This window comes from Halichoerus grypus, chromosome 3 (genome assembly GCF_964656455.1).
Source record: "Halichoerus grypus chromosome 3, mHalGry1.hap1.1, whole genome shotgun sequence".
Classification (NCBI taxonomy): domain Eukaryota; kingdom Metazoa; phylum Chordata; class Mammalia; order Carnivora; family Phocidae; genus Halichoerus; species Halichoerus grypus.
The window spans coordinates 184,977,755-184,993,034 of NC_135714.1; the positions used below are offsets into that span (position 1 = coordinate 184,977,755).

The 15,280-nt window shown below is 37.6% G+C and overlaps 1 protein-coding gene across 2 annotated transcripts in view; it reads right to left on the minus strand.

Moving 5' to 3' along the window:
* The window catches only part of SGCZ (sarcoglycan zeta), a 1,078,188-nt gene that overhangs the window by 646,549 nt on the left and 416,359 nt on the right, over positions 1–15,280 (minus strand). The gene's annotated exons all lie outside the window — the stretch shown is intronic.

A 15,280-nucleotide genomic window follows, 5' to 3' on the forward strand; every position in this document is an offset into this window, starting at 1 on the left:
CTGTGAGGGTATTTCTGGATAAGATTAACATTAAATCAGTGAACAATGTGTAAGCAAGCTGCCTTCTATACTGTGGGTGGGCCTTATCCAATCAGTTGAAGGTCTTAATAAAACAAATGATTGCCCTCCCCTAAGGAAGAGTGAATGCTACAGCCTGATAGCCACCAAACTTGACCTCCAGCATTGGCTCCTCTCTGGGTTTCCAGCCTGCCAGGTCAACCTACAGATTGTGGATTTACCAGCCTCTGTAATTACATGAGCCAATTTCTTAAAATAAATACCTTTATATACATATACACACACACATCTTATTGATTTTTTTTCTCCCCTCTGGAGAACCATAAGATACCCTCACAACATGCTATTGCCATCTAAAAGTTAGCTTACACTTTCTTTAGTTAAGGTTAAGAGTGTCCATGCCTCCCTGTCCTACTAGATGATAAATCCAGTGGGATAGAAACCACATTTTACTGTCTTTACAGATACCCCACAAAATTGTCTGGCACATGGTAGAAACTCAGTAACTATTGAATTAACTTAATCGATCCACATGTACTTTGAATATAACTTTTAAAATGTACTTATATTAAAATGAATAATATATGATTATTTCCCTTTGTCTTAGAAATCCTCATCAGCTCCATGTGTTTTGGGTCACTCTATGACTTTGCACAAAGTATTAAAGAATCACTAGCTTGAAATGTCATTAATTGAACCAATGATCCTCAATAGCACAAAGGCAATATATGTAAGCCAACAGGATAATATTATTATCCTTTCAAAAGGTTTCCTAATCTTATATTATCCTCACTATTTTGTTCACTAATTAGTTCTTTAATCAACTGATTATCTATTAAGTACTCATTTAATTACCTTACATGTAGGTACTGGTTATACTAAGGGCTTTTGAAGGTTTTACTCTGACAGTCTAAGAAAATTATCATTGTAATGACTTTGACTCAAACACCACATGAAGAAAAAATAGGCTTATAAGGAATATTCAAATATATAAACATTCACAATTGTAATGTACTAAATTGTGAAGACAAATGCCCTACACAGATGTGCAAAAACAGTAATGAACCTCAGCCTGTTACAACTTCAGTAGGGAACAGTGTTTCTCAAACAGACTGTGTATGAATCATCTGGAAATCTCATTAAAATGCAGATTCTGACTGAGTTGACTTAGGGTGTTGTCTGAGATTTGAACTTTCTAACAAGCTCCATGGTGGTCCCTTAAACTGTTCCCAGATCACACTTTGAGTATCAAGAGTTGACACTATAGAATCCAGAAAAAAAAAAAAAAAAATTAGTATTTCAAAATGCTTCTGCTTCTAAGTAGTAATGTAAAGCAACTGGGAGATTTATGGTTCTCCACATTTTTATTAATAGAAAAAATTCCTACTACTTATTATGCAGAATTATTCACTTATCAAATTATTTACCTATGTCCCTCCTCTGTGTATGACAGTGTGCTAGGTACTAGGTTTGATGTGTGTGTGAGCGCACGCACGTGTGTGTGTGTGTGTGTGTGTGTGTCTGTGTGCGTGTGTAGCAGAGGGAAGAATAAAGATCATGAAGGAAGGTATACAATAGATCCTGACTCTGCCTTTTTACTGATTATAGTCAATCTAAAGTTTTACCAAACAACTTAACCATATAATGAAGTACACAGAAAACATGAACACCTAGAGATGCATTAAGTAGAGAAGTATGTGTGGAGTGGGTTAAATTATATGCACTCCAGGTGAGCAAGATTTTAAGTCATTTTTGAAAGAGATGGAAGAAGATAGATTGTCAAATAGACAATCAGAAGGGGTTACTGAGTATTAGTGGAAGTAAAAATTAGCGGATGTAGAAATTGAAGAATGAAAAAAATAGAAGAATGCAAGTGAGCACAGATTATCTTCATTGTGATGTAGAAGAAAATAAGGGCAAATACCACCATGTGAAAAAGATAGATGGGAAATGGCAGTGAGGGAAAGAGGAAGATGGACTCTCTTGCATATGGGCTTTTCCAGATAAATAAATACATCCTAGAAATCATGTGTATACAATAATATCATTAAAAAATGCATACAGAAAAAAATGGAAGCATTTAAAAGTTGATAGATGGTGGGACTGGAGGAGAACGAAAGTGAATTTGGAATTCTTATTTTACAGAATTTTTAATATGGTAGATTAAAGCCTATTTTATGCTTTTTACTTTACTTTCAAAAGAAAATATCTAAAAAGTAAAAATTGTTATACTCTTCATTTTGCTAAAACAAATAAATTATTAAGTTGTAGAGTAACTAGGAGATTAACCTCAGAGGAGTTGATAACAATCATTTGCTATGTACCCTGGAGAAAAGATAGTAGAATGAAATACAATTTTCACCTTACTAAATGGTACCCAAGTGTTTTGGGAGATAGCCAGATGCAGTCCAGCATGTATTAGCTCTGTGAGGAGGGAGCTATGAGTCCCAATGTGGTGAATCTCTGCAGTGAGCATAAGACTATATCAGATGATATCACTGTGACTTAAATACAGCAAATGCTTAAGGGTATACAACATTTGAAATAAATGGAAGTTTATCTAAAATTAATCCACCCTAAGAGAATCTAGAACATTTCACTAAAACTTTCATCACTTAAAACGTGAGTTAAAATAGCATAAGAAATATGACCTAAATTATTTCAGAAGCCTAATACACAGCAAAGTTATAGATATGATAAGCTGAATTTAATATCAATGATCTATATTTAATTTTTACAAGAGACACTGGAATAACAAAGAATGTGTCATTTTCTACACAGTTCAGGGAGAAAAAAAGTGCTTTTATTTTAAATGACTAATGCAAACAATTTGACAAATTACCACAGCTTAATTTAAGAATAAAATTCCTTTCATGAATATTTTTAATAGTTTTCCTCTTCTAGGGGTGCCTGGGTGGCTCAGTCATTACACGTCTGCCTTCGGCTCAGGTCATGATCCCAGGGTCCTGGGATCGAGCCCCACATCAGGCTCTTTGCTCTGCAGGAAGCCTGCTTCTCCCTCTCCCACTCCCCCTGCTTGTGTTCCCTCTCTCACTGTGTCTCTCTGTCAAATAAATAAATAAAATCTTTAAAAAAAATTTTTTTTTCCTCTTCTAGTTGAAAATTCAATCAAAGATTGTGTACTGTATTTAGTCTTTATGTATCTTTAATCATCTATTCTGAAACATTTCATTAACCTATTTTAATAATTGCAAAGTGGTACCTAAGACACATGCATATCCATATTCACAGAAAATATATACTAAATTATTTGGAAGGCATGATATCTGAAAATTATTCTCAAATGACTCAGGAAAAAAAAAATTGTGTGTGTGTGTGTGTGTGTGTGTGTGTGTGTGTTTGAGAGAGAAAATAAACCAATGTGACAAAAATATTGATTGAATATGAGCAAAGGATAAACAGAAGTTCTTTTTCCTCATCTTATAACTTCTCTTTTGCTTGAAATTATTTCAAAATAAAAATTTTAAAAAAGAACAAGAACATTACTTATAAATCTTTATAAATCATATCGGATGGGCTCTTACTTATGGGCTTCGGGAAAACACAATTAAAGTTGAGAAGTTGTCTAGGTTCTCGAGCAAGATTTCTCAAGGGAGGATGCTGGTCATTCAAGGGCCTGAATAAATTTGATTGAGTCCCAGAACTCCTTAAAATTGTACATAGACATTTGTGAATGAGTTTTTTTTCTGGAAAGACAAGCCATAGTTTTCATCAGACATTCAAAGAGATGTGTGGCCCCCAAAAGCTTGGGAGTTACTGCATTAATTTCTGTTCATGAAAAGACACCTTAAAAAAACTGAAAATCCAGAGTACAAACTAGGAGAAGAAGTTCTTAAAGTAATTAATATATGTAAATAACAAAACACTAAAAGCATATAAAAATAAAAGATATAAACCACACCCATAAATCACTAAGAAATCAATATCTAATTCAAAATATGGGTAGAGGACATTAACCTATATTTCAAAACAGAGGAAACACATGACAATACATATCTGAAGAGCTGTTTCAGCTCATCAGTAATCAGAAAAGTTCAGATCAAGACCACTATGAGATATCATTTACACAAATTAGACTGGCATAAAGAAAAAAACACCAATAATACCAAGTGTTAAAGAGGATATGGATTAACAGTATTCTATAGAATGTTGGGAATATAAAGTTGTATAACCATTTTTGAAAACACATTAGCATTATCTTTTTTTTTTTTAAGATTTTATTTATTTATTTGAGAGAGAAAGAATGAGAGACAGAGAGCATGAGAGGTAGGAGGGTCAAAGGGAGAAGCAGACTCCCGCCCAGCAGGGAGCCCGATGTGGGACTCGATCCCGGGACTCCAGGATCATGACCTGAGCCGAAGGCAGTCACTTAACCAACTGAGCCACTCAGGCACCCACATTAGCATTATCTTACAAAGTTAAAGAGTAACACACTTCATGATCCAGAAATGACATTCTTAGATATATATCCAAGAGGAATCTTTATATGCATATATGAGGAAACATGTACAAGACTGCCCATACCAATACTGTCAACACCAACAAAACCAATAGAAGTCAAGTGCCATGTGAAATAATAGAAAATATATTTATTGATCTCTGCCCCCAGTTCCTGGCACAGAGCTCCTAAGACTTGTAATTTCTTAAGTGATAGGAGCGCTAAAAGCATTCTGTTCTACTATTTGGTCTTTGACTCTGGTTCTTGACTCAGAGCTCTTAAATCTCTTGGAATTTCCTGAATGACAGGACTATCTCTTATTCTAATAAGGCAGCTCTTCTCAGGCTCCTAGAGCTTCAGAATGGGGCTGGTCACCATAGAGACCAAGCCATGTTTAAAAGCTTGGAACTTTCAACTCCACCCTCCTCTACATAAAGTGGCAGAGCGGTTGGAGACTGAGTTAATGATTAATCATGCCTACATGCCTCCATAAACATCCCAAAAGTATGGGATTCTGAGAGTTTCTAGGTTGGTGAATCCATGGAAGTGCTAAGAGAGTGGCAGGCTCAGAGAGTGTATGGATGCTCTACACCCCTTCCAACATGCTTTGCTCTATGCCTCTCTTTCATTTGACTGTCCCTAAATTATATCTTTTTTAAAAAATTATTTATTTTAGAGAGAGCAAGAGAGTGTGTGAACGAGGAGGAGGGCAGGCACAGAGGGAGAGGGAGAGAATCTCATGCAGACTCCCTGCTGAGCATGGAGCCCAAAGCAGGGCTTGATCTCAGGACCCTGAGATCATGACCTGAACTGAAACCAAGACATCCAACCAACTGAGTCACCCAGGTGCCCCTCTTTTATAATAATCTGTTAACCTAGGGCCCCTGGGTGGCTCAGTTGGTTAAGCGACTGCCTTCAGCTCGGGTCATGATCCTGGAGTCCCGGGATCGAGTCCCGCATCGAGCTCCCTGCTCAGCAGGGAGTCTGCTTCTCCCTCTGACCCTCTCCCCTCTCATGCTCTCTATCTCATTCTCTCTCTCAAATAAAAAAATAAAATCTTTAAAAAATAATAATAATCTGTTAACCTAATAAAATTTTTTCCTGAGTTCTATGAGCTATCCTAGCAAATTAATCAAATCTGAGGAGGTGGATGAAGAATTTTTGATTTATAACCAACTGGTCATAAGTACAGATGAGAACCTGGACTTGCAATCGGCACCTGAAACAGGGGGCTTGGGGCGTGCAATCTCATGGGACTGAGCCCTTAACCTGTGGGGTCTAATGCCATCTCCAGGTAGACAGTGTCAGAACTGAGTTAAATTATAAGACACCCAGCTGGTGTTGCAGAACTGCTTTATGTGTGAGAACCTATGCAGAAGTGTAGAATACAGTAGAATAGTGTGAAAGTAAAGGAAACACACAGGATGAGTGTAGTTTTTTCCCTATAAATGACAATATCCAAGAGAATTGTAATATCCCGTTTCTAAGATGGCCTCATGATCCTTGCTTCCTGGTATCCATGACTTTGGGTACTCCCCTCACATACTGTATCAGTCACCTATGTAACCAATAGACTATGGCCAAAGGGATGATACATGACTTCATGGTGAGGACACTAAACACATTACAACTTTTGCTTTGGTCTCTTAGATAGCTTGCTCTAGGAGAAATCAGCTGCCATATTGTCAGAGTACTCACACCTTTCCACTTAAAGGCTTACATGGAGAGGAATCAATTAGCCAGCACCAACTTATCAAACATGTGACTAAGCCACTTTGGAAGTGGATCATTCAATCTTAGCCAAGCCTTCAGATGATTACAACCCAGCTGAAATCCAACTCTAAACTCATGAGAGACCTCAAATCCAGCTTTCCAACTGAGCTGGTTTCAAATTCTTGACCTTGGATTTCCATAAGAAATCAGGAGATAATAAATTTTGTTTTAATCTACTAATTTTTAAAGGTACTTGATAAGGAGAAATAAATACCTAATGCAAATTAAAGCATGATAATTTTTTAAAAATTCAAAATCAACTGAAACTAAAATATTGCTAAATGTACATATTCTATAAAAAGCAATAAAAATTAATGACAGTGTTTACTTTATGTGGGCAAAGGAAAGGGGATTAAGCAGTAGAGAAGCACATAAGTACATGAAAATTATTAGCAATGTTCTAACTGGTAGTGTTTTCATAGATGACCATTAAATTAATAATCACATTTAATTTAATTTTAAAAAGCCAAGCATGGAACAAAAATTACAGTGTTTCCTCATGCAAGGATTATGATCAATTGAATTCAGTGAACTGAAGAGCTACTGGGAATTTCTGAGTGACACAGCAGGAAGAAAAACCATTACTCTGAGCCAGAGTTCCTTTCCAATTTCCATAAAATATAATCTGCTAGAGGTTACTATTAAAAAAGATAAAAATGAATATGGAAAAATATAATACCTTAGTTTTCTCTGAGATAGAAACATGTAGAGTTGTGAGAATTTAATATGGCCCATCATTTAGCATGTACTTTTTACCCTTTTCTAATATCTATTAGACTCTTAACAAAAAAGACAGATTCTCTTCCTGATGAGAAAAAGAACCTGCTCCTCAGGAAAGAGGATGGTGGTGAAGGGATAGGCAGAATAATGAGAATTACCTTGTTGAAATAATTTTTTAGACCCAAGATGATGCCACACCTGCAGGGATGCCACATCAGCAAACAGAAACTTAGACAACTCTCATTTCCCTATATGTGCTTTCATGACCAGAAACACAGTATATCCAGTCAGCCAATCCCCAAACAGCAAGACAACTCTGGACTTTCTCACCTTAAACAAGGTTAACTATGTGCCCCAAGCCAATCAAGAGTATTCTATTTTTCTCTGTTCTTTACTCTTTATTCTATAAAGGCTTCTTCTCTCCCACCCAATTTTGCAGTTCTCCACAAGGAGACCGTCCACTTCATGAAGTATTAAATGAAGTTTTTCTGTCTCACCTAAATTGTCTTCTTTAAACACTTTTAAACATTTTTTGGTCATGAGGAACGGGATCTGAAGCTCATAAGAGTTGGCAGGATGAAATGTGCATAAGTGCCCCCTGAGCCCTAGGAGTTTACTGGGTCTCTCATTTTTACAGAGGGCCATGGGTTAGTGACTCCTAGGTTTGAGCTCTGCCTAAGGGCATGCAGCAATCTGACCCAAGGAAAGTTTATTTTTGGGGGAAAAAAAAAAAAAAAAAAAAAAAGGTTCCCAGAAAGGTTCTGGGTCCTGGAAAGGTTCCAGGGTAGCTATATTAGAATAGAGTCTACAATCAGTGGAAGCTGTTAGGGAACTCACAAAACCTCAAGGCAAGTCCACAGCCTAAACTGCTGGGAAACCTGGGGGACACCATTAGGGCATCCACCACTACAAAGAAATCTCCTGAAAGGAATAATAATCTCTTGCTAATGGGAATTTCAGAAGCCAATGTCATAAAATTGTTGAGCACCAATTAAGTACTTAAAAGTGGTTTGAGGGCTCAATACCTAACTCTAAGATGATCATGCTAGGATAAGTTGGTCACAGTATGTGTAAGATCACCACCAACCTCAAGAAAATTTCCATGCAACAAGGTACACTATAAAACACCACAAAATCCCCAACTCAGTGGCACATTACTCTTAGTTATTAATTTGGCTCCAAGAGACCCAAGGCTTAGCTAAAGAAATGGAATCTTAGAAGTGTCAAAGAATTGTGTGGACCTCTCAACACATCTGCTTATTTTATATCCAAAAACTGTGGTCCCCAGAAGCTGAAGATATCAACAAAAATAACAAAATATTACTAAGACAACCTAAAATTACAATGGCCATTATGGAGAATATTCCAGTTAGACAAGATCATTCATTTAAGAAGTATACTTAAAAGCAAGGTTTCCCAAATCAAACATAGCAAATGGAGTACTTACTTTAGTTGGCATACAGAAGCCCACAAAAGGCTTCAAGATTTCAAAATAACTTCATTGAAGGATTCATTGCAAAAGGCTGATGAAAAATTGAAGACCCAAGAGATACCTAAAACAAGACTGTAAGACTATCATGGCTCCTGCTCTTCCCGTCTAACCTCCTTTACTTTAGTACTCAGTCTATTAATCCTCTATCGGAATTGTCTTTCCACCCTGAAAAGACTACAAGAATGTAAACCAAAGTCAAATCCTTGTATACCAGCTCAAACACTCCCAAGTCAACCCAGAAAGGAGGGCCCCCATATGGGTCCCGATGAGGGTTGATGGGATTCGAAGGGATTCTTTGATAAACTAGTACCAGATATTTCCTTAAAGAGCCAAGGAGAAACTAAAATTAAAATCAGTAGAGAACCCTGCCAATCTCTGGTAGATACCAGAGCTATATTCTCTATTTAAACCCAATCAGATGGGATCCTAAGAAAACTGGCAGAAGCCAGCCAACAGTGAGAATTATCAGTCAGCTCTCCCAGATCTCTGGAGTACTTGGTCAAAAAAGGAAGGTAAAATTTCACATTGTCCCTTCTTTCAAAATTCAGACTCTTGTGAATTTGGTTTTGGGGTACCCATTGGTTGCCAATCCTTTCTCTCTCAAGGACAACTATTGCCTTCTTGCTTATCTTTTTGTGTGTGTCCTGAGAACTTGACTTAGCTTTCTGCCTGCCTGGGGCACTCAGGCCGGCAGGTCTTGGATATGCAGGCAGTTCAGTTGTCAAGTTGGGGGCTCAAAAATACAGTCACACAGAAATGTGAGTTACACACCATATGTGGCTTAGGGTCCAGGTCTCAAGGGAATTGTCTAAGTCCTTTTTCCTTCTGGCTATCTTGGGAATGGCTCTAGATCTTGGGAGGGTAGTATCTTTGGGGGCTGTTTAATACTGACAGGAATATGTACTGTTTGGGCTGAAACTTGACAAGAATTTGAAATCTTTTTGATATGATTCTTTTTCATTTATTTTTTAAAATAGTCTTAGGGTCAGAAGTTAGCCAAATTGAAAGCCACTGTTCAGAGCCTGATAGAAACTTTGTTAGACTTTCTCCCCAAAGCTAAATGAAACTGTGTACCCAAAGACAAAGAAAAACATGTCAAAGACAACAGCTCTAAGTCCAGAACACAGGAATCTTCTGATTTCTATCTTAGTTGAAGATCTTCCTGCTATAGTGAAATAAACTAAAGATAATATAGTTGGATGGGGGTCACCAGGGTTTGGCATCATTCAGGTTCCGTCCCATTCTTTGAGGAATTAAAAACACTGTTCTATGAATGAAAACAACTGGTACAACTTGTCTTACAAATTTAGTCTTTATAAGAACAGAAGAAGCCCACCTATTCTTTTTACCAATTCCAAAACTGTCCCCATTCACCTCAAAAGGCTTATAGACATTGTCAAAGATCTGGACGTAGGGAATAAAACACCTTCTTGGTGAAGTTTACGTTTTTTCTCTGTGCTTTTGTGATGCAAATATTCCACTCTGTCCTTTCTTGGAACGGGGGCATCACTTTAAATGCAAACCTCTGGGAGGTAATTCTTATCAGGAGGGAAAAAAAAAGGAGAGAGAGAGAGAGAAAAAAAGAAAGAAAAGGAGGAGGGGGAGAGTGCTGGAGGAAGCTTATTTGGAAACTAGATGAACAAAAAATCTTAAAATATTCACTACAAATATTAGTGAAAAGTTTAGGCCATCTGAGCAAGTAACCTTGCTTATTCCTTCTGCCAGAAACACAATTTGGATCCAACTCTTCTTTTATAGACTAGTACAATTTTGCATTATTGTACCTATCCCATGGCTAAAATTTTAAAACAAAAGCTGTAAGCACTGTTTGTATATGTCTTCATGTTTACATATGTATATGTATGTATGCCATAGATGCATGATATTTATCTATCTCCAGATAGTGTCAAAATTAATTTCTAAAGAACTCTATTTAATTTGGCTTAAAGGCAGACAAATGTTTCTATAAATGAAGTATACTCTCAGAAATAAATAGAACTAACCCAAATGGTTTTCAAGTTCATGTGACCTAATACAATCAAGTAAAAACTAGTTTACATTTATTGATTTAATTAAAACAGACCTGTCTTGGGCGCCTGGGTGGCTCAGTCGTTAAGCGTCTGCCTTCGGCTCAGGTCATGATCCCAGGGTCCTGGGATCGAGCCCCGCATCAGGCTTCCTGCTCCGCGTGAAGCCTGCTTCTCCCTCTCCCACTCCCCCTGCTTGCGTTCCCTCTCTGGCTGTGTCTCTCTCTGTCAAATAAATAAAATCTTAAAAAAAAAAAAAAATAAATAAAATAAAATAAAACAGACCTGTCTTTAGAGTTATCAGCATTAAATATAATCCTCTTATTCTACCTAGCTTTAGTAAAAGTCAAATAAGCTATTATCTGTTACAGAATTTGTCAGCAAATAAAGATAACTTAAAATAATGGTTACCTGTTTAATATCTCATGAAATTTTCATGAATAATCTAATTATTAAAATCAAGTAAATTAAATATAAGTAAAAGTTCATAGATGGACTTTTCAACAATAATTATGCTTTGTGGTATGTCTACTTAAAAATAGTTCCCAAAATCTTTTTGGTAACTTGAAATCTTTAAGTTAAACTGAGATAAGTTAAATGATATTTACTGAATATCTAGATCATTTCCAAATTTCACTGTTGAATTTGCAAAGATGCTGGTATTCCATAGTTCTGCTCATTACAAATTTTTCCTTGATTTCAGGGCCTTAGTTTCTCTGAAAGAAGCTGACTGAATAAACACTCTGGGGAACTGGAGATACAGTGATACAAAACACAGAAGCAGATCAACTGGTTTAGTATCTCCTTTACCTTGGAGCTACTGTAGGCTTAGTGCCAGACCACCACCTCAAAGCAGCTCTCAATAGAGTCAGTCACATGAATACTTCTGTTTTGGTTTCCACTGCATATAAAAGTTATATTTACACTACAATGTAGTCTATTAAGTGCACAATAGTATTACGTTTAAGAGATGCACATACTTTGGGATGCCTGGATGACTCAGTCGGCTAAGTGCCTGCCTTTGACTCAGGTCATGATCCCAGGGTCCTGGGATCAAGTCCTTCTCCCTCTGCCTGCCACTCCCCCTGCCTGTGCTCGCTCCTGCTCTCTCTCTCTGGTAAATAAATAAATAAAATATTAAAAAAAAAAAAAGAAATGTACATACTTAAATTAAAAAATACTTTATTGCTGAAAAATGCTAACCATCATTTGCGCTTTCAGCAAATCAGAGTGTCTTGCCTCCATATTGATGGCTGTTGACTAATCAGGGTGGTGGTTGCTGAAGGTTGGATGGCTATGACATTATCTCAAAACAAGGTAACAATGAATTCTGCTGCATTGACTGACACTCTTTCACTACTGATTTGTAGCATGTAATGCTATTTGAAAGCATTGTACCAATTGTAGAAACTTAAAAATTGAAATCAATCCTCTCAAGCCCTGCCACTGCTTTATCAATTAAGTTTATAGAATATTCTAAATTTTTTGTAGTCATTTCAATAATTTTCATATCATCTTCACCAGGCATAGATTCCATCTCAAGAAACCACTTTCTTTGCTCATCCATAAAAAGCAACTCCTCAACCATTCAAGTTTTATCTGAGATTACCACAATTCAGTCCCATCTTCAGGGTCTACTTCTAATTCTGGTTCTCCTGCTGTTACCACCATATCTGCAGTTACTTCCTCCAGTAAAGTCTTGAACTCCTCCAAGCCATCCATGAGGGTTGGAATCAACTTCTTCCAAACTCCTGCTCATTTTATGTTTTGACCTCATCCCCTGAATCATGAATGTTCTTAATGGCATCTAGAATGGTGATTCCATTCCAGAAGGTTTTCAATTTACTTTGCCCAGATCCATAAGAGGTATCACTATCTATGGCAGCTATAGTCTTATGAAAAGTATTTCTTAGTAAGACTTGAAATTTTAAATTACTCCTCAATCCATGGGGTATAGAATAGATACTGTGTTAACAGGCATAAAAACAACATTAATCTTTCTGTATATCTCCATCGGACTTGGGTGACCAGATGCATTGTCAACGAGCAGTAATATTTTGAAAGGGTTTATTTTCCCTGAGCAGTAGGTCTTAACTTAAAATACTCAGTAAATCATATCATAAACAGACGTGTTGTTACCCACACTTTCTTGTTCCATCAAGAAAACATAGGCAGAGTAGATCTCACATAATTCTTAGGGGCCTTAGGATTTTCAGAATGGCCAGTGAGCATTGGCTTCAACTTAAAGTCACACAGCCTCATTAACCTCTAACAAGAGAGTCAGCCTGTCTTCGAAGCTTTGAAGCCAGGCTTTGATTTCTCCTCTCTAGCGATGAAAGTCCTAGATGGCATCTTGTTTCAATTGCAGGTTGTTTGGTCTACACTGAAAATCCGTTGTTTAGTGTAGCCACCGTCATTATTCATCTTAGCTAGACCTTCTGGATAATCGCTCTGGCTTCTATATCAGCATTTGCTGCTTCACCTTGAATTATTTCTTTAAAGATTTATTTGAGGGGTGCCTGGGTGGCTCAGTCATTAAGCGTCTGCCTTCGGCTCAGGTCATGATCCCAGGGTCCTGGGATTGAGCCCCGTGTTGGGCTCCCTGCTCAGCAGGAAGCCTGCTTCTCCCTCTCCCACTCCCCCGCTTGTGTTCCCTCTCTCTCTCTGTGTCTCTCTCTGTCAAATAAATAAAATCGTTAAAAGATAAATAAATAAATAAATAAATAAATAAATAAATAAAGATTTATTTGAGACACAGAGAGAGAGAGAGCACACGCCCCCACACACACGTGGGGGGAGGGGCAGAGGGAAAGAATCTTCAAGTAGACTCCCACTGAGCACAGAACCCATGCAGGGCATGAGACCATGACCTTCCTAAGACCATGACCTTAATAAAATTGAAGAGAGTCTGTCTTGCTCTGGATAAGGCTTTAGCTTCAGGGAATGTTGTGGCTGGTTTGATCTTCTATCTAGATCACTAAAACTTTCTCCATATCAATAAGTCTGTTTCACTTTCTTATCATTTGTATGTTCACTGAAGTAGCACTTTAAATTTCCTTCAAGGGGCGCCTGGGTGGCTCAGTCGTTAAACGTCTGCCTTCGGCTCAGGTCATGATCCCAGGGTCCTGGGATCGAGCCCCATGTTGGGCTCTCTGCTCACTGGGAAGCCTGCTTCTCCCTCTCCCACTCCCCCTGCTTGTGTTTCCTCTCTCACTGTCTCTCTCTGTCAAAATAAATAAATAAACTCTTTAAAAAAATAAATAAATAAATAAATTTCCTTCAAAAACTTTCCCTTTGCTGACATGGATCTGGAGAAAGGGGAACCCTCTTGCACTGTGGGTGGGAATGCAAACTGGTGCAGCCACTCTGGAAAACAGTATGGAGGTTCCTCAAAAAGTTAAAAATAGAGCTACCCTATGACCCACCAATTGTACTACCAGGTATTTACCCAAAGGACACAAAAATACAAAACCAAAGGAATACATGCACCCCAATGTTTATAGCAGCATTATCTACAATACCCAAATTATGGAAGCAGTCCAAGTGTCCATCAACTCATGAATAGATAAAGAAGATGTGATATATACATACATACACACGCGCACGTGCGCACACAATGAAATATTACTCCGTCATAAAAAGAATGTAATCATGCCATTTACAAGGACATGGATAGAGTAGAAAGTATCATGCTAAGTGAAATAAGTCAGCCAGAGAAAGACAAATACCATATGATTTCACTCATACGTGGAATTTAGGAAACAAAGCGAATGAGCAAAGGGGGGAAAAAAGGAGGCAAATCATCAAACAGTCTCTTAACTGTAAAGAACAAACTGATGGTTACCAGAGGGTAACCACCACCAGAGGATGGGGGGTGAGGTTAAATCAGTGATAGGAATTAAGGACTGCACTTCTGATGAGCATCAGGTATTATATGGAAGCACTGAATCACCACATTGTACACCTGAAACTAATACTACACTGTATATTAATTAACTGGAATTTAAATAAAAATGCAAAAAAAAAGAACACTGATGGAAGAAAAATAAAACTTTTCCTTTGCATTCAAAACTTGGCTATTTGAAACAAGAGGCCTAACTTTTGGCATAGCTCAGCTTTTGACATGGCTTAATTAGCTTCATCTTTTTAGCTTTTGATTTAAGGTGAGATATGTATGACTACTTTCATTTGAATACTTAGAGGCCACTGGAGAGCTATTAATTGGCCTAATTTTAATATTGCTGTATTTCAGGAAATAGAGAGGCCTGAGGAGACAGAGAGAAAAGGGAATGGCCTCTTGGTGGAGCAGTCAAAACACACATCTTTAATATTTAAATTTGTCATCTTATATGGGCACCGTTTGTGGCTCCCCAAAACAATTATAATAGTAACATCAAAGATCACTGATCACATATCACCATTACAAATTTAACAATGAAAAAGTTTGAGGGGCGCCTGGGTGGCTCAGTCGTTAAGCGTCTGCCTTTGGCTCAGGTCATGATCCCAGGGTCCTGGGATCGAGCCCCGCATCGGGCTCCCCACTGGGCGGGAGGCTTGCTTCTTCCTCTCCCACTCCCCCTGCTTGTGTTCCCTCTCTGGCTGACTTTCTCTCTGTCAAATAAATAAAATCTTTAAAAAAAGAAAAAAAGAAAAAAAGAAAAAAAAGAAAAAAGAAAAAAAAGAAAAAGTTTGAAATATTGTGAGAATTACCAAAATGTGACACAGAGACAAAAAAGTGAGCAAATGCTACTGAAAAAAATGATGCCAACAGATTTGCTTGACACAGAATTG